This window comes from Balaenoptera acutorostrata, chromosome 15 (assembly GCF_949987535.1).
Source record: "Balaenoptera acutorostrata chromosome 15, mBalAcu1.1, whole genome shotgun sequence".
Taxonomy (NCBI): Eukaryota; Metazoa; Chordata; class Mammalia; order Artiodactyla; family Balaenopteridae; genus Balaenoptera; species Balaenoptera acutorostrata.
This window is the reverse complement of record NC_080078.1, coordinates 74,054,588-74,079,444: the sequence shown is the minus strand read 5'-3', so window position 1 is coordinate 74,079,444 and position 24,857 is coordinate 74,054,588. Positions and strand designations below refer to the sequence as shown.

At 38.7% G+C, this 24,857-nt stretch overlaps 1 protein-coding gene across 4 annotated transcripts in view; it reads right to left on the bottom strand.

Moving 5' to 3' along the window:
* Nucleotides 1–24,857, bottom strand: part of PKIG (cAMP-dependent protein kinase inhibitor gamma) — a 101,052-nt gene that overhangs the window by 50,195 nt on the left and 26,000 nt on the right. Inside the window, exon 1 of one of the 4 annotated variants that reach the window (XM_057528894.1) lies at nucleotides 7,891–7,909. The exons of the other annotated variants lie outside the window; for them this stretch is intronic. The gene's annotated coding sequence lies outside the window, so the exon portion shown is untranslated. Of the gene's footprint in view, nucleotides 1–7,890; nucleotides 7,910–24,857 lie in introns of those variants that run through there. 4 annotated transcript variants of the gene reach the window in all.

The following is a 24,857-nucleotide window of genomic DNA, read 5'->3' as shown; positions in this document are numbered from 1 at the left end:
CCAGTGCAGGGGACACGGGTTCGAGCCCTGGTCCACGAAGATCCCACATGCCGCGGAGCAACTAAGCCCGTGCGCCACAACTACTGAGCCCGCGCACCTAGAGCCCGTGCTCGGCAAAAAGAGAAGCCACCGCAATGAGAAGCCCCCACTCGCCACAACTAGAGAAAGCCTGTGCGCAGCAATGAAGACCCAACGCAGCCAAAAAATAAATTTATTAAAAAAAAAAAAAAGAAGAAGATGGAGAAAATAAAGTTGGAGGAACTTAAACAGAGGAAGAAACTCAGTTTATGGGACAGAAAGGGAAACTAATTTAGTAGATTTGAAAATAAAAATGTTCCTGCTCTTTTGTTCTATGTAAGAACAAGATCTTCAATGTGCTTACAGGTCCTGTCTCATTGCAAGGGCCTACATTCACAGTGACGTGAAAGAGATCCTTAATAGGAGTACAGACCTACAGAATTGATTAAGATGGCCTCAGGAAATTTGAGAAGATGTTGAAATATATATCTATATATAAAGAAAAAAAGTCTTTATAACCACACCTGCCTTCTAAAGAGAAAGACTCCTTTCAAATGGAAGGCCCTTTGGCTGCTGATCATCTTTTTGGGTTCAGCCATGCAAAAAAAATAACAGAAATAAAAGCTGAAGGCTGCCAAGTAGCTCTGCACAGTAATGAAAGGTGACCTGGAATTCTAAGGGAAGTCTGTGAGGAACAGAAGGAGGAGGAGCCAGGAAGATGGCGGAGGTCTGCATTTTCTGCCATGTGACCCCTTTCTGGGACTCTCAGATCATTAGCAAAGATGGTAACGCTTACAAATGCTCTTTGTGGGTGTATTCTTTGCTCTTGATGGCATCCAGGAAGGGACTGAGTTTCAGTTATGAGCTGACAGGTTGAGAAACAGAAAGAGGAGGCAGAGATAACCAGGAGAACATAAGCCACACCTTCACGCCTAAGGCATCTACACCATCTTGGGGAAACTTTGGACCTCTACAGGGCATCAAACAAGGGGTCACACTAATCTGATCTAGATCTTAAAGTGCTAACACACCCAGGTTATACATGGTTTATTTATCAAGTGAGATCAATGTACAAATTGATATGTGTGTGTGTGCAGGAAAATAAGTAGGGTAGAGTATGCCACAGAGTTGAAAAGCTTTCCACAGTTTCCTACTTATTTTTGGTCACATACTCCTTTGAGAATGCGATGAAAGCTAAGATTCTGCTCTTCAGAAAATGCCTGTCTTCAAACGAATCCGATTTCAAGGGGTTTTTGGGAACCCCTGAAGGCCCTCTCTGGATCCACGACAGGTCCACAGACCAAGTTCAAGAATTCTTGTTTTAGGGAAACCACAACAACGTGGATGGACATTGCTTGTTGTTGACAATGGGGATCAAAAGCCACCTTGCAGTTTGCAGAAGGCATAAGAACACTGCCAACATTCATTCACTTATAAACATTTGTTGGAGACCTAATACCCCAGGTCCTGACGGTATAAAGATAAATGCAATGCGATCCCTGTACTCACTGAATTATGGTCAACTGAGGGGAGGAAACAAGAAAACAGACCACTACAATAGGGTGGGGTGAGGCAGACAGTAGGTACGTTTCAGACTAACCTCGCCCCCTCGACTTCCTTTTTGGCTCCAGGATTTACTAATTACAAATGAAACAACAGGTGAGAATGACTGACATGAATACTGAGGACAAGCAGAGGAAAGCAGCACAGGGCCAGGACACTGGGGCCATTTAAATGGCCAGCTGGCTCCTCTGTGGACTTGGGATTTCCCTCTGTGTCTGTATAAAAATACCACCGCCCCCCCGCCCCCCGCCTGCCAAATCAGAGCTCTTTTCCTTAATAAACAGTAACCATGGATTTTTTTTTTCAATGTTACTTTAAGAAAAAGGAATTAACAAATTCAAAGATTCTTCCGAAAAAGTCACCTATGCTAAGAGAAGCCTAGGTCCACATTGCTGGTTTGCTTTGTTAGATCAGCAAATATTTCTTGGGCTCTGAAATAATAATAATAATGCCTGATATTTGCATTACATGGGTACTTTCACACAGACTGTCTCATTTTTTCTACAAAACATCTTGTCACAGGTTATTCCCATTTAATAGAAGAAGAAATGGAGGCAAAGAAGGGCAGAGTGACTTGCCTACGGTCATTTATAGTTTTTAAGTTCTGCAGCCAAAATCAGAATACAGACCTACCTACCTTTTCCTAAACTCAGGGGAAATGACAGTAATGACAGAAACAGGAAGGTCAGGAGAGGCAGCAGCCTTGAGGGATAGAGAGTAGAGAGAATATGTTACTGTGGCACCTTTTAAGTATGGGTGTTGAAATCAGATGGACTTGAGGGAAAATCCTGGCTCCTTCACCTACTTACTAGCTGTGTGACCTCAGGCAAATCACTTAACCTCTCTGAATTCTGGTATCTCATTTGTAAAACAAAGAAAATAATAGTGTCTATCTCATCTGAATATAGGGAGGTGAAAGGAAGAACAGGAGGTAGAGTGATGTGGAGGCGTGATAATTTCTTCATCTTTCACAGAAGGAAATTAAAGGATACAGAATGAGTGGATTAGGACACTAGACATTTCAGCCAATAAGATGGACCAAATATCCTGAAACCTTCCTCCCAAACACCTCAAATGATGGGTGCCATCACCCTAGCAAATATGTCAAATGCATGGCTGAGCTTAAAAGTGAACATGGGAAGTTTTCTGAGGCCAAAGAAGCATAAATCCAGCGAGACAAGCAAGCACCAGGGCCTTAAAGACATCTGCAATTCTAATAATACAGTGCTACTTATCAAAGTTAGCTGTCTAAAAAGACAAATGAAGAAAAATACAGATGTATGTGTATATATCTTATTGAGAATTTTAGAGGTAACCCCGCAATTACTAAAAACCATTAGAGTAAAAAACAAGTGGCTTTCAGGAGAAAGCCTGGGTAAGTGTGGAGGGAGGTTTTTAAACTGTTTTCCTTGTATCTTTCTGTCCCTTCTGGGTATTTATTTTTGTGTACATGTATTACTTTTATATTTTTGTTAAACTGGCAAAGGAAGGAAGGTTGGTGGAATTCTGCCATTACCAACCATAATAAATAATGTATAAATAACATAAATATAAATTTCAGAAGAAAAAAAATTGAATCTTATGATGACAGGAATAGGTATTTTGCTTTAAATGTGCCTTATCAAAGATTTCTTTTTAATGATAATACCCAGTGTTGTGGAGCTATGGGAACATGTATCAATAGGTAAGGATGGAAACTTTCCTAAAAGGTAATTTGACAACACGTACTGAAATCCTTAAAATTGTACATGCACAGGGTGGGGTTGGGGGGTGGACATGGAAACTATACTTTCTGCTCAATTTTGCTTGAACCTAAAGCTGGTCTAAAAAATAATGTTTACTAATTTAAAAAAAACGTACATGCCCTTTGACCTGGTGGTCATTTCATTTCTAAGAATTTATCTTCAAGGACTTCCCTGGTGGCGCAGTGGTTAAGAATCTGCTTGCCAATGCAGGGGACAGGGGTTCAAGCCCTGGTCTGGGAAGATCCCACATGCCGCGGAGCAACTAAGCCCTTGCATCACAGCTACTGAGCCTGAGTTCTAGAGCCTGCGAGCCACAACTGCTGAGCCCGTATGCTGCGACTACTGAAGCCCACACGCCTAGAGCCCCTGCTCTGCAACAAGAGAAGCCACTGCAATGAGAAGCCCGCACACCGCAATGAAGAGTAGCCCCCGTTCGCTGCAACTAAAGAAAGCCCGCGCGTAGCAACGAAGACCCAACGCAGCCAAAAATAATTTAAAAAAATAAATTTAAAGAAAAGAGAATTTATCTTTGAGGAGGCATTATGGGTGTGTGCAAAGACCTGACTCAAGGTTGTTCGCTGCAGCACTGCTTAGTACAGTGAAAAACTGAAAACAACCCTAAAAGTCCACAATTAGGGAGTAGCTAAATAAACTTTGGTACATCTATAGAATGTTGTATAGAATATTCTATAGAATGGAATACTATGCAGTGATAAGTGATGCTATAGAAGCATATCTAATAAAACATGAAAAAAAGTCTCACTTTAATGTTAAGGTGTATATATAGTAGGGCCTCATGTTTGTAAAAGGGAAAACAGTATTTTGCATAAAAAATGGATGAAACTATTAGTAACACTGCAGGTAATTTTTATTTTCTTCTGTCAGTTTATTGGCATTTAAAATTTTTTCTGCCATGCATTATTTTTGTAATAAAAATACAGTATTATTTCTGTAAAAAGAAAAAATGTAAAAAGTTATTTTTAAGTTCCTTAGACAATACATATCAACTGCTACAAATATGCATACACTGTGACTATAAGTGAAAGAGATATTTATAGTTATTTCTAACAGTGAAAAAATGGAAACAGTCAAAATATCAAACACACTGGCCACTAAAAAATAATGGAGAGAGACATGAGGCACGCTCTGTCAGGGCCCTTCTCCTGCCCTCTACCCCCCTGGCCTGGCCCAGAAGGTGAGTTGCCAACCTGGGCCTGGCACAGGGGGCAGGCACTGGGGTCACTTCCACGTGTGGAAGATGCACAAGAAACACAAGCCAGACCAAGACCTGTAGAAGGAGTAGGGAGAGGAGCACTGAAGCTGTACCAGAAGGTGGGGGGAAAGTCTCCAAGCTCCTTCCAGGTTCCTCAGCCATGACCCAGGTCACTTGATGACAGGAATGATCATGACGCGCTAAGGATAGAGAAAGGAAAAGGAGAAAGACTGGAGGGAAGCGGGTCCTGGGAAAGGAAAATAAAATAGGTGAAGAAAAAGGAGGATTTTTAGAAAAGTGAGACAGATGGCAGAGTATGAGGCAGGACCTGTAAGATGGAAGTGCCCTGAGTGGCCTCTGAGATCCTTAGGCAGAGCCCTGATTCGAAAGCTTTGATGAGACAACCACAGAGAAAGGACCCCGGAGCTTTCTTCCCATTTCCCACGACTGACCGTATTGCTCCTGGCAGCTCGATGATGCTCAGACATCCAGTAGATTTTAGTACAATGAAAGATTAGATCAAGGACAAGGCTATCAGTCCTTAGAACTAAAGGTAACTTCAAACTAATGTGCACCACTGCCATGATTTATAACAAACAGAGACTGTTTATTTAAGAGCTGCAAAGAGGCTATTGTGTCCACAGATAACAATTCTTAGCCAGGAAAAAATTCCAGGCCTGAAGCAGTGCAGTCTTTAAAAGAGAGCAGACTTGCAAAAGATCAAAGGGATCCCCCTCTCATCCTTGGGGAGGACAAAGGCTGTTGGCCGAGAGATAAGAAGACTCTGTAGATACTTAGGTTGAAGTTTTTTAAAGTCCCATAAGGAAAACAAAAAGAAAGATGATACACTTGAAGATAAATTTAAAGGCAACAAATTAGAAAGGGAACAAAAGCAGACAGGCTGCTTCTGTGAGAAACTAGAGGAAGCTGACCCAAAAGCCCATTAACAGTCAGTTTGAATTTGAGAAAATTAGATGGGACAATGACACTGAGACTTCTCCATCCCATGGACCCCATGATAGGAGAACCAGGCTACTGCCTTGTAAGATGGGGAATAAAACCAGAAGACTTCAGTGTGGACTGAATATGTTACATGTGGTCAAAGAAGAGAAGAACAAAGTCCACGGTCCCTACAATTCTTATGCACCAACTACTAACTCCATGTTTACAAATATCAGCAAGAATGATTCTGATTTAATTGACTTAAGTGATAGGAAAGACGGATCTTCTATGGACTCTTCAGCATCCATTAGTTTCTGGCCATATCCCAAGATTATCCATATGTTTCCTGGACTTCTAACAATAGAATCCTCTATGAACTGAAGACACTTTTATCTGAAGCTGAGAGCTAAAAGGGACACTTAACAGAGCAAAAGGCAAATATAAAATAAAATAAAACACATTTCAATTACAGAAATAGAGCGAATAGTTCCTTTGGACTCTAGCAATCAAGACAGGCTCGCAACACTGAACGCACTAAGCAACGCTGGCACGCCAGGTGAGGTTTCTGGCCGAAGGGGCTGATGTCCCAAGGGAACCATGTTGAGGACATCATACTCTACTTAGGGAGCTCCAAGAGGCCCAGAATGAATGTTGCAGCACTGACTGCCTGTCTCAGTCTCTTAGGACCCTCTTGCACAGACAGTATCTCCCTGAACAAGTAACCAATAATCTTAAAGAACTTGCACAGCAAGTAACTCCTGTTGCAACTACTCAAATCTCCGTAGTGCAAAAGCAGCCACTGAGAATGTGTAAACAAATGAGCGTGGCTGTATTACGATAAGGCTTTATTTACCAAAACAAATGGCAGGCCAGATTTGACCTGCAGGCTAGAGTTTGCCGATTTCTCATTAGAGGACAGGATACTGGTAGTCAATGGCATGCAATGTTGAAAGAGTTTTAAAAGTCATCACCTACGGTCATCTCAAGTGAAGTCCATACTGAAAACAGCTATTTCAAACTCAGTCGTCACTGCTGTACACCAATGAAAGGCATGAGGAATATAAAAGTCATGAACTGGGCTAAGTGCATCTAACTGCACTGAAGACCTTAAAGAAAATTATGAACTCAGGTTATAGGGCTGTTCTGGGGCAGAGTTTCTGATGTCCAGCATCTAATGCCATTTCTGCTGAAGAAGTGAGTCAAGGCAGCAATAGTGTTTTCTCTAAAACAGTCCTCGTTAGTGTGGCTGGGCATTTCTATGGAAACACTGTCCCTGACTGCTTTATTTCCATCTGTGTAACATTTAAGCCCAGATCTATCAACTTCCTGGAGACTGTAAACTACTTCTGCTTAAAACAGCTACAGTAGATTTTGTGGTTTGCCACTAAGAATCCTGACCAATACATGCCCCCAATAAGCACCTCTACTGGAGTTCCCAGCATAGTACATTATGATTATTTGTTATATTTCTGTCTCCCTTAGTAGATGGAGAATGTGTTTTACTCAACACTGTAGCCCCAGCACCCAGCACGATGCCTGGCAAACAGAAGACACCTAATAAATTAGTATAGATGAATAGACAGATCAGAAAAAACACAAACACATGAAAACTACTGCTTTAGTTAGAGTGGTGAGATAAGCAATTTTAAAATGATGTTTTAATATATTTTCTTTAGTGCCTAGGTCATTCATTCAAGACCAAGTAGCACAGTAGTATTCGTATTAGGGACCACAAATCCTAATGAAGGAAAATGATTGCTAATTCTCTTTATTTCCATTGGTAAGTTTGAACTGAGTTTCAAAGGTTTGAACATTTTTTTTTAAAGTATCGTTGATTTACAATGTTGTATAAATTTCTCCTATACAGCAAAGTGACTCAGTTATATACATATATACATTCTTTTTTATATTCTTTTACATTATGGTTTATCCCAGGATATTGAATATAGTTCCCCGTGCTATACAGTTGAAAGGTTTGGACATTTGTATCCAGAACAATGACAGAAATGTGAAATTATGATCAGGAAGATGTGTTCCCTCCTGTGCTCACAACATGTCTTATAACGTAATAAATGGAAACAGAAAGTTAAGGAAAGATCACTGGATGAGATGGACTTCGGATCAGGCAAACAAAATCAGAAAAGAGAGCCCTCTGAAACTGATGATCATAAAAATAATGGCTAGAATTCACTGTAACTCATGCTACATCACAATTTAGAGACTGCTTGTAAATGAAATCAAGCTGCGTCCTTTCATAACATCAGAAAACAGTTACTTCAAAATGGAACAAAAATGAGATCAAAATCACAACACGTCATGAGACCTATGGTACTGCGATAATAGGAAGTTTAGGGAAATGAACAGAAATATTGAAAAAGGACTCATTTTAAAACTGACTTTTTTTCCTACCTGCTATGGGGAAGAGGGAGCTTTGACTTCAGATGCTCAGCTCATTCCAATTCCTTTGAGTGACAGGAATTCCATCCCCTAAAATATGATCACGATTCTTTTTACAAGTCTACCCCACAGTCAAAATTAATCTCTCCATCTGTCTGAGAAAGGTGAGGTTCATAAGTAGAGTCTTATACCTCACACCAAAAATAGCTCCTGGTGGATCTACAGATTTAAATGCCAAAATATCAAACCATATAAGTACTAGAAAAATACACAGCACAGCATTTTATAACCTCACAATGGGGGAGGTCTTTCTAAGTATGATATAAAACCCAGAAGTCATTAAAGAAAATACTGATAAATGTGACTATGAATATAAATAAAAATATTCTGCATGGCAAAAATCATGATCAGCAAAGTAAAAATCAAATGTCAAACCAGGAAAAACTGTATTTCATGTCATGAATAGCCTCTTTACCCTGTAAAGAGTTTCTAGGAATTGAAAGGACAAAGACCAACGACCCAAGGGGAAAATATGCTCAGAATATGAACAGGGAATTTACAGTAAAGGAAATACATATGGCTCTGAATATATGAAAAGAACTCAACCTTATTCTATTTTTCACTTACCATTGGAGAATATCAGAAAGTCTGACAACACACTGGTGTTAGAAAACAGGAATTCTCATCCATTGCTGATGCAGTCATACATTGGTGTAGCATCATTTAGGAAATCAATATAAAAAATTCACACATCTGGGCTTCCCTGGTGGCGCAGTGGTTGAGAATCTGCCTGCCAATGCAGGGGACACGGGTTTGAGCCCTGGTCTGGGAAGATCCCACATGCCGCAGAGCAACTAGGCCCGTGAGCCAGAATTACTGAGCCTCCGCGTCTGGAGCCTGTGCTCCGCAACAAGAGAGGCCGCGATAGTGAGAGGCCCGCGCACCGCGATGAAGAGTGGCCCCCGCTCGCCGCAACTAGAGAAAGCCCTCGCACAGAAACGAAGACCCAACGCAGCCAAAAATAAATAAATAAATAAAATTTAAAAAAAAAATCACACATCTGCCTTGGCAAATCACTTTTAGGGATTTATCACAAAAGCATACTTTCACAAGTGTGAAATATGTATTCATTGCAGCAAAAGATTAGAAATAATCTAAATACCCATCAATAAAGGATAGGTTAAATAAAGTAAGGTACTTTCAAGCAAAAGAAGCCTATGCAACCATAACAATTTAGAAAGACAATGATAGTTATTTAGTGGTACAAAAATATTTCCAAAATATGTATGTTTTTAAAAGCCTGATGTGGAACAATATTAACAGTATACTACTGAAGTTGTAGTTAAGGAAAGAAAAAAATATACATATTTACTTTTTTTTTTTTTTTTTTTTTAATTTTTTATTTATTTTTGGCTGTGTTGGGTCTTTGTTCTAGTTGCGGCTCTTCATTGCAGTGCGCGGGCTTCTCATTGCGGTGGCTTCTCTTGTTGCGGAGCACAGGCTCTAGGCACGCTGGCTTCAGTAGTTGTGACACGTGGTCTCAGTAGTTGTGGCTCGCAGGCTCTAGAGCACAGGCTCAGCAGTTGTGGCGCACGGGCTTAGTTGCTCCGCGGCATGTGGGATCCTCCCCCACCAGGGCTCGAACCCGTGTTCCCTGCATTGGCAGGCAGATTCCCAACCACTGCGCTACCAGGGAAGCCATATTTACTTTTATATGCATCAAATATCTCTAGAAAAATACATGAGAAACTGGAAACAGTGGTAGGTTTCCCCAGGCTAGCTAAAAAGTAAGAATGAAATGAAGATTTTTCTTTTTTCTCTTAGAGATACACGATCCAATCAAGAACCACACTTTGAAACTTATTATTTCTTGAATCTCTTCTGTTCTAGAATAGCGCCCCCATGTCTTGTAAAGAACTGATATCTTTACAGTAGTGAGTATTCTAATATTTGCAACATGATCTATCTCAACTTTTATTTGGGTTTTTTAATGTCTCTCAATAGTTTTATGATTTTCTCCATAGGGACCTGCTATTTTTGATGTTGTGACAGAGATTATCTTTTTTATTTTTAACATCTTTATTGGAGTATAATTGCTTTACAATGTTGTGTTAGTTTCTGCCATATAACAAAGTGAATCAGCTATGTGCATACGTATATCCCCATATCCATTCCCTCTTGCGTCTCCCTCCCACCCTCCTTATCCCACCCCTCTAGGTGGTTGCAAAGCACTGAGCTGATATCCCTGTGCTATGCAGCTGCTTCCCACTAGCTATCTATTTTACATTTGGTAGTGTATATATGTCAATGTTACTCTCTCACTTCCTCCCAGCTTACCCTTCCCCTTCCCTGTATCCTCAAGTCCATTTAGAGGTTATCTTTTAAAATTTAATTTTCTATTTGTAGCTGGTATATAGAAATATAATTGATTTTGCATATTGATTTAGTATTCAGCAAACTTGCAAAACTTTTATTAACTTTAATAATGTATATATAGAATTTTTTGTAATTTCTATATAAACAGTGTCATCTATAAACAATAAGTTATTCTTTCTTTCCAATACTTAAACATTTCATTTTTCCTGTCTCATTCCAATTACTAGAACTTCCAACAAATGTTGAATAGACAAGATGAAAATGGGCAACTCTGGTTCCTGACCTCAAAGTGGAAATTTCCTGAAAGTGAAAATTTACCATTAAGTATTATGTTTGCTGTACATGTTTTATAGTTACTTCTTTACCAGATTAAGAAAGCTCCCTTCTATTCCTAGGTGGCTAAAAGTTGTTGTTGTTTTAATCAGGAACGGATGTTGAATTTTATCATACAATCATGATTTTTCCCTTTTAATCTGTTAGCAAACTATCCTAATTGAGTCTTTGGTATTAAACCAATCTTGCATTTCTGGTATAAACCCAACTTGGTCATGATGTATTATCCTTTTCATATACTGTTAGAGCAAATTGTATTTTCCAAAGATAGCCTCAACGATATTACCCCATCCCACATGCTTTTCGTTTTTCTTTTTTTTTTTGGCTGCCTTGGGTCTTTGCTGCTGAGCGCGGGCTTTCTCTAGTTGTGGCGAGCGGGGGCTACTCTTCTTTGTGGTGCACGGACTTCTCATTGCAGTGGCTTCTCTTGTTGTGGAGCATGGGCTCTAGGCACGCAGGCTTCAGTAGTTGCAGCACGCGGGACCACAGAATGTGCAGGCTTCAGCAGTTGTGGCTTGCGGGTCTACAGCACCGGCTCAGTAGTTGTGGCGCATGGGCTTAGTTGCTCCGCGGCACCACATGTTTTTCTTACAATGTGACCTTGACACTCCTCCCATTGAGTGGTGGGGTCTATGATCCTTTCCCTGGAATCTGGATGGACCTTTGTCTCAACCAAGAGAGTACTATGGATATGGTGGTATGTGAATTTCAAGACTAGATTATAAAAATGCTGAGCACTTCCAATTTGCTCTTAGGACTCTGCACTTGAAACCCAGCTGCCATGCTGTGAGGAAGCTTGAACTAGTCCATTCAGACAGACCACAAGGAGAGATCATATGCAGGCGTTCCAGTTGAGATGAGCTGAAGTTCTACACAACAGCCAGCTGAGGGTCTTTACAATAGCAAGCATCAACTGTAGGACATGCAAATGAAAATGCCTCCAGATGATTCCAACATTTTCTTTGAGTCTTCCAATCAGGGGGCCCAGAAAATGTGCAGCAGAGACAAGCTGTCACCATTTTGCCCTGTCCAAATTCCTGACTCACAGAATCCCTATAATAATAAAATGGCTGTTTTAAGCCACAGCATTTTGGTTAGTTTCTTACACCACTATAGTAAGTGAAATATTGGACTTGATTTGCTAATATTTAGTTTAGGATTTTTCATATCCATAAGTAAAAGGGGCTGTGAATTTTCTTTTCTTATAATGTTATTGTCAGGTTTCTTTGTTTTGCTAACCCTTTTTTCTATTCTCAGGAAAAGTTTGTATAATATTCTTTCTCTCTTAAATGTTTGATATAACTTCCTAGTGAAGGCATATAGGGCTGGAGTTTTCCTTGTGGGAAGGTTTTTAATTGCTGACTTAATAATAGTTATATTATTAATAAATGTATCCATTCACCTAAATTTCTAAAATTTTGGGCATAAAGTTGTTCATTATATCTTATTATCTTGTTAATAACTATAAGATCCCCCTTTTCACTCTTGACAGTGGTTATCTGTACCTTTCCTTCCTTTTCTTTTTTCTTCTTTTTTTTTAACTTTTTATTTTTCATTCATTCATTCATTAGCCTGCACTGGGTCTTAGTTGCGGCACACGGGATCTTTGTTGCGGCGTGCGGGCTCTTTAGTTGCAGCATGCAGGCTTCTTAGTTGCAACACGTGGACTTCTTAGTTGCAGCATGTGGACTTCTTAGTTGTGGCATGCAGGCTCTTAGTTGCAGCATGCTAACTCTTAGTTGCGGCATGCATGTGGGATCTAGTTCCCTGACCAGGGATCGAACCCAGGCACCCTGCATTGGGAGCACGGAGTCTTACCCACTGGACCACCGGGGAAGTACCTCCTTCCTTTTCTTGATCAACCTCACTACAGTATGTCATTTTCATTAATCTTTTCCAAGAACCAAGCCTTGCCTTCACTGGTATTCTGTATTATACATTTGCTTTATACTTCATTCATTTCTCTTCTTCTCATTCTTTCTTTCCCTTTATTTTGTTTTGCTGGGCTTTTTCTGACTTCTTTATATAAATGTTTGCGCAGTTTTTAGCCTTTCTTCTTTCATAATACATGCATTTAAGGCTATATACTTTTTTAAAAAAATTTATTTATTTTTGGCTGCGTTGGGTCTTCGTTGCTGTGCACGGGCTTTCTCTAGTTGCAAGTGGGGGCTACTCTTCACTGCAGTGCACGGGCTTCTCTTGTTGCGGAGCATGGGCTCTAGGCACGTGGGCTTCAGTAGTTTCAGCACGTGGGCTCAGCAGTTGTGGCACATGGGCTTAGTTGCTCTGCAGCATGTGGGATCTTCCCAGACCAGGGAAGAATTGGAAGGCAAATTCTTAACCACTGCTCCACCAGGAAGTCTCTGAGGATATTTTTGGGGTTTTCATGTTCTAGTTCTTTTCAAGGGTGTCCTGTTTCCTTATGAATCTGTTTTCTTCTTATGTGCTGCTCATTATATTAAAAAATTATTGAGAGGATGATTCTGATACTCAGGATGATAACATCTTCTTCTAGAGAGGATTTTCACTTGCTTCTGTCAGTTGCTATTAGCTTAGGACAATCAAGATAAAGCTTCCCTGGACCTGAAAGCTTGGTTGCAAGACTATGTGAGGGCTGATTTAGTTCAAGATCCCCCTTTTGTCCTTAGGGGTTCCATTCAAACTGGAGGGGTAGTTTATTTGTGTCTCTGACAGTCAATAAGCTATGAATTCTGCCCTCATGGATGAGGCTACCAAAAGCACAGCTTAACCTCACAGATGCTTTCTCAGGATAAGCAAATGCCTTCAGGGCAAAAATGATTTTGGTAGCTAGGTTTACCTGTCTTAATTTTTACATTCTTCCAGATGCTGGTATGGTAATCCTTCAATATCATGTAAACTTTTTGAAGCTTTCAAGAAAATGTCTTTATATTTTGTCCAGCTTTCTAAATTCATCAGCAGGGCTGATCCAAATGACCTAGACTGCCACGACTGGAAGTAGAATTCCAACCATTTATCTTTGAGTAACTTGTGAATTTTGCACCTTAAAATAGTATTGTCTATTCAAATAACTAAATACAATGAATTTTTGAAAAGATAAGAAGTAGAGTGATGAAAGGATCCAATATTGAGGAAAACGTATACATCGAAAGGAGAAAAGAAAAAGGAAGCTGATTTACCTTTCAGAATTTCATAGAATATCTACAGGAATATCATGGGTGTTGATGACATGTTAGCGTTTTAATGGAAAAATATAATTAGCTAATCAAAATGTCTTAATACACTTATTCCTTGGTAAATGCTGAAATTCTATACTCCAGCCATTTGAACTTGCTTTTCCACCTGGTTTGACACTTTGTGGCTTTCATGGAATATCTGCTTATAAGTAACTCTCTATCTTGTAAGTTAAAAGAAAGCCAGCTCACTCTGTAGATTAGAGTGTAAACTAGTGAAAACTTCTAAGGATGAAACTGGAAATATTCAACAAAATTTAAAGTGTACATACCCTTGTCACAGCACAGTCTTCTACTAGTAATTGATTCCACAGATCTACTTACAAAAACTCACAAAGATACACATAAAATGTTCTTTGCAACAGTTTTTGCCAATGAAAAACTGAATATGACGACTTGAATATTCACCAAGAGGAAGTAAGTTAAATAAATTATGACATATTTATATAGCAGAGTACCACTGTGATGGAAATTCATCATTTTTTAAAAGCTGTCCCTCATGCAACTGCCTCCTCCTATTTGGAGGTACTCCTTCACTTGAATCTTAAGCAAGTGACACAAAGATAAAGGGACAGTTGGAATTTTTTCCTGACAGTGTCCTAAGGCAGTGATGGCAACATACTGGCCTGGCTACTTTAGCTAAGAGAGGCTCACTAAGTCTACTACTTCATGGTCCTCTAGGCCCGCCTTGGTCCTGACCATTCTCAAACTTTTGTCCTACATCCCTCCAGTGCATTCCCTGCTTCTATTACTCAAAGCATAAAGGTTTGTAACTGATGCAACTATGAAGTCATTTAAAAGAATAAAATGGATCTATGTGAACACTAGTGGCAGGACAATACGTACAATATGATCTCATTCATATAATTTTAAAGCAACCAATAGATCTAATATTTCTGCTTAGATATGCACAATTTCTGAAAAAAATTATCCAGGAATGTTTATTTATAACGGTTACTTCTATGAAATGAGAATGGGGACTTGGGGGAAGAGGGAGAAGACATTTTACTTATAACATTCTGTACTTAAAAAATATATATTTTTGGGGCTTCCCTGGTGGCGCAGTGGTTGAGAATCTGCCTGCCAATGCAGGGGACACGGGTTCGAGCCCTGGTCTGGGAAGATCCCACATGCCGCGGAGCAACTGGGCCCGTGAGCCACAACTACTGAGCCTACGCGTCTGGAGCCTGTGCTCCGCAACGAGAGAGGCTGCGGTAGTGAGAGGCCCACGCACCGCGATGAAGAGTGGCCCCCGCTTGCCACAACTGGAGAAAGCCCTCGCACAGAAACGAAGACCCAACACAGCCATAAATAAATAAATTAAAAAACAAACAAACAAACAAACCAAACAACCTGATTTAAAAATGGGCAGAAGGCCTGAATAGACATTTTTCCAAAGAAGACACACAGATGGCCATCAGGCACATGAATAGATGCTCAACATGGCTAATCACTAGAGAAATGCAAATCAAAACCACCATGAAATATCACCTCACAGCTATCAGTATGGTTATCACCAAAAAGACCACAAATAACAAACGTTGGCAAGGATGTGGAGAAAAGGAAACGCTTGTACACTGTTGGTGGGAATGTAAATTGGTGCAGCCACTGTGGGAAACAGTATGGAGGTTCCTCAACTAAAAATAGAACTATCATATTATCCAACAATTCCACTCCCGGGTATATAGCCAAAGAAAATGAAAGCACCAATGAAAAGATACATGCACTCAATGTTCATAGCAGCTTTATTTAAAATAGCCAAGATATGGAAGCAACCTAAGTATCCATAAACAGATGAATGGATAAAGAAGATGTGAGATACACACACACACACACACACACACACACAGGGCTACTACTCAGCCATAAAAAGGAATAAAATTTTTCCATTGGCAACAACATAGATAGACCTGGAGGTTATTATGCTTAGTGAAATAAGTCAGATAGAGAGAGACAGATACTATATATTATCAATTATATGTGGAATCTAAAAAGTAAAACAAATGAGTGAATATAACAAAAAAGAAACAGATTCATAGAGAACAAACTAGTGCTTACCAGGGGGAGAAAGAAGAGGGGAGGGGCAAGATAGGGGTAGGGATTTAAGAGGTGCAAACTACTATGTATAAAATAAATAAGCTACAAAGATATGTTGTACAGCACAGGGAATATAGTCAATATCTGATAATAACTATAAATGGAGTATAATCTATAAAAATTTTGAATCACTATGTTGTACATCTGAAACTAATATAATATCATAAATCAACTATACCTCAATAAAAAATTAGATAAGTAAGTAGTAGGGGTGTAATGTACAACTATGTATAACTATAATCAACACTGCTGTATGTTATATATGAAAATTGTTGAGAGTAAATCCTAAGAGTTCTCACAACAGTGAAAAAACATTGTTTTCTATTTCATTAATGTACTATCTACATGAGATGATGAATGTTCACTAAACTTACTGTGGTCATCATTTTATGATGTATGCAAGTCAAATCATTATGCTGTACACCTTAAATTTACACAGTGCTATATGTCAATTATACCTCAATAAAACTGGAAGAAAAAAATTGATCATGTACAAAGGAATAAGAAAGAAGTACCAGGTGGGACTTTATTCAATTAAAAAATAAAATTAAACTCAAACATCATGATTCCCTTAGGTATGTTCATCCACTCAACACTGTAAATATTAAAATATACAGCAGCTCATTTAAAATTCTGTGACAGGGCTTCCCTGGTGGCACAGTGGTTAAGAATCCACCTGCCAATGCAGGCGACACAGGTTCTAGCCCTGGTCTGGGAAGATCCCACATGCCGCGGAGCAACTAAGGCTGTGTGCCACAATTACTGAGCCTACGCTCTAGAGCCCACAAGCCACAACTACTGAAGCCCGCATGCCACAACTACTGACCCCCACGTGCCTAGAGCCCATGCACCGCAACAAAGAGTAGCCCCTGCTCGCTGCAACTAGAGAAAGCCTGCATGCAGCAATGAAGACCCAACACAGCCAAATAAATAATTAATTTTTTAAAAATTGTGTGACAACCCCCTCAACACAATAGGAGGTGGTACCCCCACAAATGCTGTGGTGCCAATGAAAAGATAAACATCCATCAGTTATGGGTACAAACTCTGTCTACTCTTAGGAAGCTGCCGGGAGATGGAGGAGGAGGAAGCTGGATAGGATAGTGTGAGGAAAGCACAGGCTTTGTAAGGACACAGACGTGGGCTCACATCCCTGCTGGAATCCTGGCTTTTCCATGCAGAACAGGATAAGTCAACCTAACAAGAACACTAAGGTGTCTCTCCCAGGATTGCTGCAATAACATCTGGCATGTGGTAGGTGCAGAATAATTGTGTATTTTCCTCTTCTGGAGGTAAAACATCAAATAATAGTCCCAAAGCTAAACTTCTACTTCAGTGATACACATATTACTATATTTAAATTATTTTAATATCTCAAGGAACCTTGAAGATCATTTAGTCCAATCCCCATCAAAATCCCAATGGCATTTTTTGTTGCAGAACTAGAAAAATTCATCCAAAAATTCATATGGAATCTCAAGGGACCACAAATAGCCAAAATACTTTTGAAAAAGAAGAACAAAACTGGAGGACTCACACTTCTTGATTTCAAAACATTACAAAGGTACAGTAATCAAAATGGTATGGTGCTGGCATAATCAGACATATAAACCAATGGAAAAATATAGAGAGCCTAGAAATAAACCCTTGAATATATAATCAAATGATCTTAGACAAGGGTGCCAGGACCACTCAATGGAGAAGGACATTTTCTTCAACGAATGATGCTGGGAAAAATGGATATCCACATCCAAAACAATGAAGTTGGACCCTTATCTCACATCATACACAAAAAATTAACTCAAAATGGATTAAAGCTCTAAACATAGGACTTAAAACTATAAAACTCTTAGAAAAAACATGGAGAAATCTTCATGACACTGAACTAGGCAATAATTTCTGGCACTAAAAGAACAGGAAAAAAAAAAGCAAAAATAGACAAATGTGACTACATCAAACTTAAAAACTGTGCATCAAAGGAGACAATTAACAGAGTACAAAGGCAATCTACAGAATGGGAGAAGATATTTACAAATAATGTATCTAATAAGCAGTTAATATCCATAATATATAAAGAACTTCTACAGTTCAACAACAGAAAATCAAGTAAGTTAATTGAAAAATGGGCAAGGGACTTCAATAGACACTTCTTTAAATATGACATACAAATGGCCAATAAGCATATGAAAAAATGCTCAAAATCATTAATCATCAGAGAAATGCAAAGCGAAACTACAGGGAGATACTACCTCATATCAATCAGGATGGCTAATATCAAAAAAAGAAAGAAAGAAAGAAAATATAAAGTGTTGGTGAGGATGCAGAGAAATTGGAACACTTGTACACTGTTAGTGACATTGTAAATGCTGTAACTGCTATGGAAAACAGTATAGAGCTTCCTCAAAAAATTAAAGAGTTACTTTATGATCCAGCAATTTCACTTCTGGGCACATGTACAAAAGAGTTAAAACAACATCTTGGGCTTCCGTGGTGGCACAGTGGTTGAGAATCTGCCTGCCAATGCAGGGGACACGGGTGCGAGCCCTGGTCTGGGAAGATCCCACATGCCGTGGAGCAACTAGGCCTGTGAGCCACAACTACTGAGCCTGTGCGTCTGGTGCTTGTGCTCCGCAACAAGAGAGGCCGCAACGGTGAGAGGCCCGCGCACCACGATGAAGAGTGGCCCCCACTCGTCGCAACTCGAGAAAGCCCTTGCATGGAAACGAAGACCCAACACAGCCAAAAATAAGTAAATAAATAAATAAGTTAAAAAAAAAAAAAACACCAGCTTAAAAATAGTAATAAAATAAATAAATTTTTTAAAAAAAGATCTACTTTAAAAAAAAAAAGAATTAAAACAACATCTTAAAGAGATACTTAGACATCCACGTTCATAGCAGCAGTATTCACAACAGTCATGAGACAGAAGCAACCCATATATCCAACGACAAATGAACAAATAAACAAAACGTGGTGGGTAAATACAAAGAAATACTATTGGACTTTCCTGGTGGCACAGTGGTTAAGAATCCACTTGCCAATGCAGGGGACACGGGTTTGAGCCCTGGCCTGGGAAGATCCCACATGCCGTGGAGCAACTAAGCCCATGCGCCACAACTACTTAGCCTGTGCTCTAGAGCCCACGAGCCACAGCTACTGAGCCCACATGCCACAACTACTGAAGCCCGCACACCTAGAGACCGTGCTCAGCAACAAGAGAAGCCTCCACAATGAGAAGCCCACGCGCCGGCACCGCAACAAAGAGTAGCCCCCGCTTGCCACAACTAGAGAAAGCCCATGCACAGCAATGAAGACCCAACGCAGCCAAAAATTAATTAATTAATTAATTTTAAAAAAAGAAGAGAGAAAAAAAGAAATACTACTCAGCCTTAAAAAGGGAGGAAATTCTGACATGTCCTACAATATAGATGAACCTTGAGAACATTATGGTGGGTAAAAAAAAGCCAGTTACAAAAAGACAAATACTGTTTGATTCCACTAATATGTGGTTCTTAGTAAACTCATAGAGACAGAAAGTAGAAAGGTGGTTGCCACAGGTTAGGGAAAGTGAGAAATGAGGAGTTATTGTTTAATAGGTATAGAGTTTCAGTTTGCCAGACGATAAAAGAGTTCTGGAGATGCATGGTGGTGATGGCTGCAGAACAATATGGATGTACTTAATATCACTTAACTGTACACCTGAAAATGGTTAAAATGGTTCATTTCACGTTATGTGTATTTTACCACAATTTAATAAAAGAGGGGGGAAAAGGAAAATAAAACACAGAAAGACAATTCAATGAAATTAGGAAAACAATACATGAACAAAATGAGAAGGTCAATGAAGAGAGAGAAATCATGAAAAGAACCCAACAAAAGTTCTGGAGCTGAAGGATACAATGAGTGAAATGCAAAATGCAGTTATACAGAAAGCATCTATAGCAGACTTGATACAGCAAAAGAAAAATCTATTAAAAGAACACTTGCAACTATCCATTCAGAGGAAAACGAAAGATAAAAAGAATGAAAAAGAGTGAAGAAAACCTATGTGAATTATGGGGTACCATCAAGAAAAAAATCTACTTATTACTGAAGTCCCAGAAGGAGATGAGAAGGAGAAAGTAGTAGAAAGCTTAGTTGAAGAAATAATGGCTGAGAACTTCTCAAATCTGGGGAGAGATTTTGGAAATCCAAGTTCATGAAGCTCATAGGCCCCCAAAAAGATTTAACACAAAAAGATCTTCTTGAAGCTACATAATAATAAAACTGTAAAATCAGAGACAAAGAACTTTAAAAGCAGCAAGAAAAAAAAAATTCTTCACATACAAGGGAATCCCCATAAGGCTATCAGTGGATTTCTCAGAAGAAACCTTACAGGTCAGGAAAGAGTAGGATGATGTAGTCAAAGTGATAAATGCCTACATTAAGAAAAAAGAAAAATCTCAAGTAACCTATTTTTACACCTCAAGGAACCAGAAAACAAACAAACAACTAAGCCCAAAGTTAGCAGGAGGGAAATAACAAAGATCAGAGCATAAATAAATGAAATAGAGACCAGAAAAACAAAATTAACAAACCTTTAGCTAGACTAATCAAGAAAAAAAGAGAAAAGATTCAAATAAATAAAATCAGAAATGAAAGAGGAGTCATTACAACTGATATCATAGAAATACAAAAGACTACTCTGAACAACAGTATGCCAACAATTTGGATAACCTAGAAGAAATGGATAGATTCCTAGAAACATCCAATTTACCACAACTGAATCATGAAAAAATAGAAAATCTGAACAGACCAATAATGAGTAAGGACATTAAATCAGTAATCAAAAACCTCCCAACAAAGAAAAGCCCAGGACTTGATGGCTTTACTGGTGAATTCCACCACAAACATTTAAAGATTAACACCAATCTTTCTCAAACTGTTTAAAAAAAAAACAAACTAAAGAGAAGGGAAAATTTCCAAATCATTTACCAAGCCAGCATTACTGTCATACCAAAGCCAGACAAGAACACTACAAGAAAAGAAAAATTACATGCCAATATTCTTGCTGAATACAGATGCAAAAATCTTCAACAAAACACTAGCAAACAATTCAAAACACTTTAAAAGATCATATACTGTGATCAAGTTGAATTTATCCCTAGGATGCAAGAATGGTTCACAATATGCAAATCAATAAATGCAATACACATTAACAGAAATGAAGGATAAAAATCATACGATCATCTTAATAGATACAGAAAAAGCATTTGACAAAAATCAACATCCTTTCCTGATAAAAACTCTCAACAAATTAGATATAGAGGCCCGCCCTGCTCAACCTGCTCGCCCTGCCACGGCTGTTTACCCTCGCCAATTTCTCAACAGTGATGTCACAAGATTGACCACATTGATCACAATAGATAATCCTGCAGCCTGTGGAACAAAAACCACATTCACAGAAAGATAGTCAAGATGACAAGGCAGAGGGCTACATACCAGATGAAGGAACAAGATAAAACCCCAGAAAAACAACTAAATGAAGTAGAGATAGGCAACCTTCCAGAAAAAGAATTCAGAATAATGATAGTGAAGATGATCCAGGACCTCAGAATAAGAATGGAGGCAAAGATCGAGAAGATGCAAGAAATGTTTAACAAAGACCTAGAAGAATTAAAGAACAAACAAATAGAGATGAACAATTCAATAACTGAAATGAAAAATACACTAGAAGGAATCAATAGGAGAATAACTGAGCCAGAAGAACGGATAACTGACCTGGAAGACAGAATGGTGGCATTCACTGCTGCAGAACAGGATAAAGAAAAAAGAATGAAAAGAAATGAAGACAGCCTAAGAGACCTCTGAGACAACATTAAACGCAACAACATTCGCATTATAGGGGTCCCAGAAGGAGAAGAGAGAAAGGACCAGAGAAAATATTTGAAGAGATTATAATTGAAAACTTCCCTAACATGGGAAAGGAAATAGCCACCCAAGTCCAGGAAGCGCAGCGAGTCTCATATAGGATAAACCCAAGGAGAAACACGCCGAGACACATAGTAATCAAATTGGCAAAAATTAAAGACAAAGAAAAATTATTGAAAGCAGCAAGGGAAAAACGACAAATAACATACAAGGGAACTCCCATAAGGTTAACAGATGATTTCTCAGCAGAAACTCTACAAGCCAGAAGGGAGTGGCATGATATACTTAAAGTGATGAAAGGGAAGAACCTACAACCAAGATCACTCTACCCGGCAAGGATCTCATTCAGATTTTATGGAGAAATCAAAAGCTTTACAGACAAGCAAAAGCTAAGAGAATTCAGCACCACAAAACCAGCTCTACAACAAATGCTAAAGGAACTTCTCTAAGTGGGAAACACAAGAGAAGAAAAGGACCTACAAAAACAAACCCAAAACAATTAAGAAAATGGTCACAGGAACATACATATTGATAATTACCTTAAACGTGAATGGATTAAATGCCCCAACCAAAAGACACAGGCTTGCTGAATGGATACAAAGACAAGACCCATATATATTTGCTGTCTACAAGAGACCCACTTCAGACCTACGGACACATACAGACTGAAAGTGAGGGGATGGAAAAAGATATTCCATGCAAATGGAAATCAAAAGAAAGCTGGAGTAGCTATACTCGTATCAGATAAAATAGACTTTAAAATAAAGAATGTTACAAGAGACAAGGAAGGACACTACATAATGATCAAGGTATCAATCCAAGAAGAAAATATAACAATTATAAATATATATGCACCCAACATAGGAGCACCTCAATACATAAGGCAACTGCTAACAGCTATAAAAGAGGAAATCGATAGTAACACAATAATAGTGGGGGACTTTAACACCTCACTTACACCAATGGACAGATCATCCAAAATGAAAATAAATAAGGAAACAGAAGCTTTAAATGACACAATAGACCAGATAGATTTAATTGATATTTATAGGACATTCCATCCAAAAACAGCAGATTACACTTTCTTCTCAAGTGCGCACGGAACATTCTCCAGGATAGATCACATCTTGGGTCACAAATCAAGCCTCAGTAAATTTAAGAAAATCGAAATCATATCAAGCATCTTTTCTGACCACAACGCTATGAGATTAGAAATCAATTACAGGGAAAAAAACATAAAAAACACAAACACATGGAGGCTAAACAATACGTTACTAAATAACCAAGAGATCACTGAAGAAATCAAAGAGGAAATAAAAAAATACCTAGAGACAAATGACAATGAACACACGATGATCCAAAACCTATGGGATGCAGCAAAAGCAGTTCTAAGAGGGAAGTTTATAGCTATACAAGCCTACCTCAAGAAACAAGAAAAATCTCAAGTAAACAATCTAACCTTACACCTAAAGGAACTATAGAAAGAAGAACAAACAAAACCCAAAGTTAGCAGAAGGAAAGAAATCATAAAGATCAGAGCGGAAATAAATGAAATAGAAACAAAGAAAACAATAGCAAAGATCAATAAAACTAAAAGCTGGTTCTTTGAGAAGATAAACAAAATTGATAAGCCATTAGCCAGACTCAACAAGAAAAAGAGGGAGAGGACTCAAATCAATAAAATTAGAAATGAAAAAGGAAAAGTTACAACAGACACCGCAGAAATACAAAACATCCTAAGAGACTACTACAAGCAACTCTATGCCAATAAAATGGACAACCTGGAAGAAATGGACAAATTCTTAGAAAGGTATAACCTTCCAAGACTGAACCAGGAAGAAATAGGAAATATGAACAGACCAATCACAAGTAAGGAAATTGAAACTGTGATTAAAAATCTTCCAACAAACAAAAGTCCAGGACCAGATGGCTTCACAGGTGAATTCTATCAAACATTTAGAGAAGAGCTAACACCCATCCTTCTCAAACTCTTCCAAAAAACTGCAGAGGAAGGAACACTCCCAAACTCATTCTATGAGGCCACCATCACCCTGATACCAAAACCAGACAAAGACACTACAAAAAAAGAAAATTACGAACCAATATCACTGATGAATATAGATGCAAAAATCCTCAACAAAATACTGGCAAACAGAATCCAACAACACATTAAAAGGAGCATACACCACGATCAAGTGGGATTTATCCCAGGGATGCAAGGATTCTTCAATATGCGCAAATCAATCAATGTGATACACCATATTAACAAATTGAAGAATAAAAACCATATGATCATCTCAATAGATGCAGAAAAAGCTTTGGACAAAATTCAACACCCATTTATGATAAAAACTCTCCAGAAAGTGGGCATAGAGGGAACCTACCTCAACATAATAAAGGCCATATACGACAAACCCACAGCAAACATCATTCTCAATGGTGAAAAACTGGAAACATTTCCTCTAAGATCAGGAACGAGACAAGGATGTCCACTCTCACCACTATTATTCAACATAGTTTTGGAAGTCCTAGCCACGGCAATCAGAGAAGAAAAAGAAATAAAAGGAATACAAATTGGAAAAGAAGAAGTAAAACTGTCACTGTTTGCAGATGACATGATACTATACATAGAGAATCCTAAAAATGTCACCAGAAAACTACTAGAGCTAATCAATGAATTTGGTAAAGTTGCAGGATACAAAATTAATGCACAGAAATCTCTTGCATTCCTATACACAAATGATGAAAAATCTGAAAGAGAAATTATGGAAACACTCCCATTTACCACTGCAACAAAAAGAATAAAATACCTAGGAATAAACCTACCTAGGGAGACAAAAGACCTGTATGCAGAAAACTATAAGACACTGATGAAAGAAATTAAAGATGATACCAACAGGTGGAGAGATATACCATGTTCTTGGATTGGAAGAATCAATATTGTGAAAATGACTATACTACCCAAAGCAATCTACAGATTCAATGCAATCCCTATCAAATTACCAATGGCATTTTTTACGGAACTAGAACAAATCATCTTAAAATTTGTAT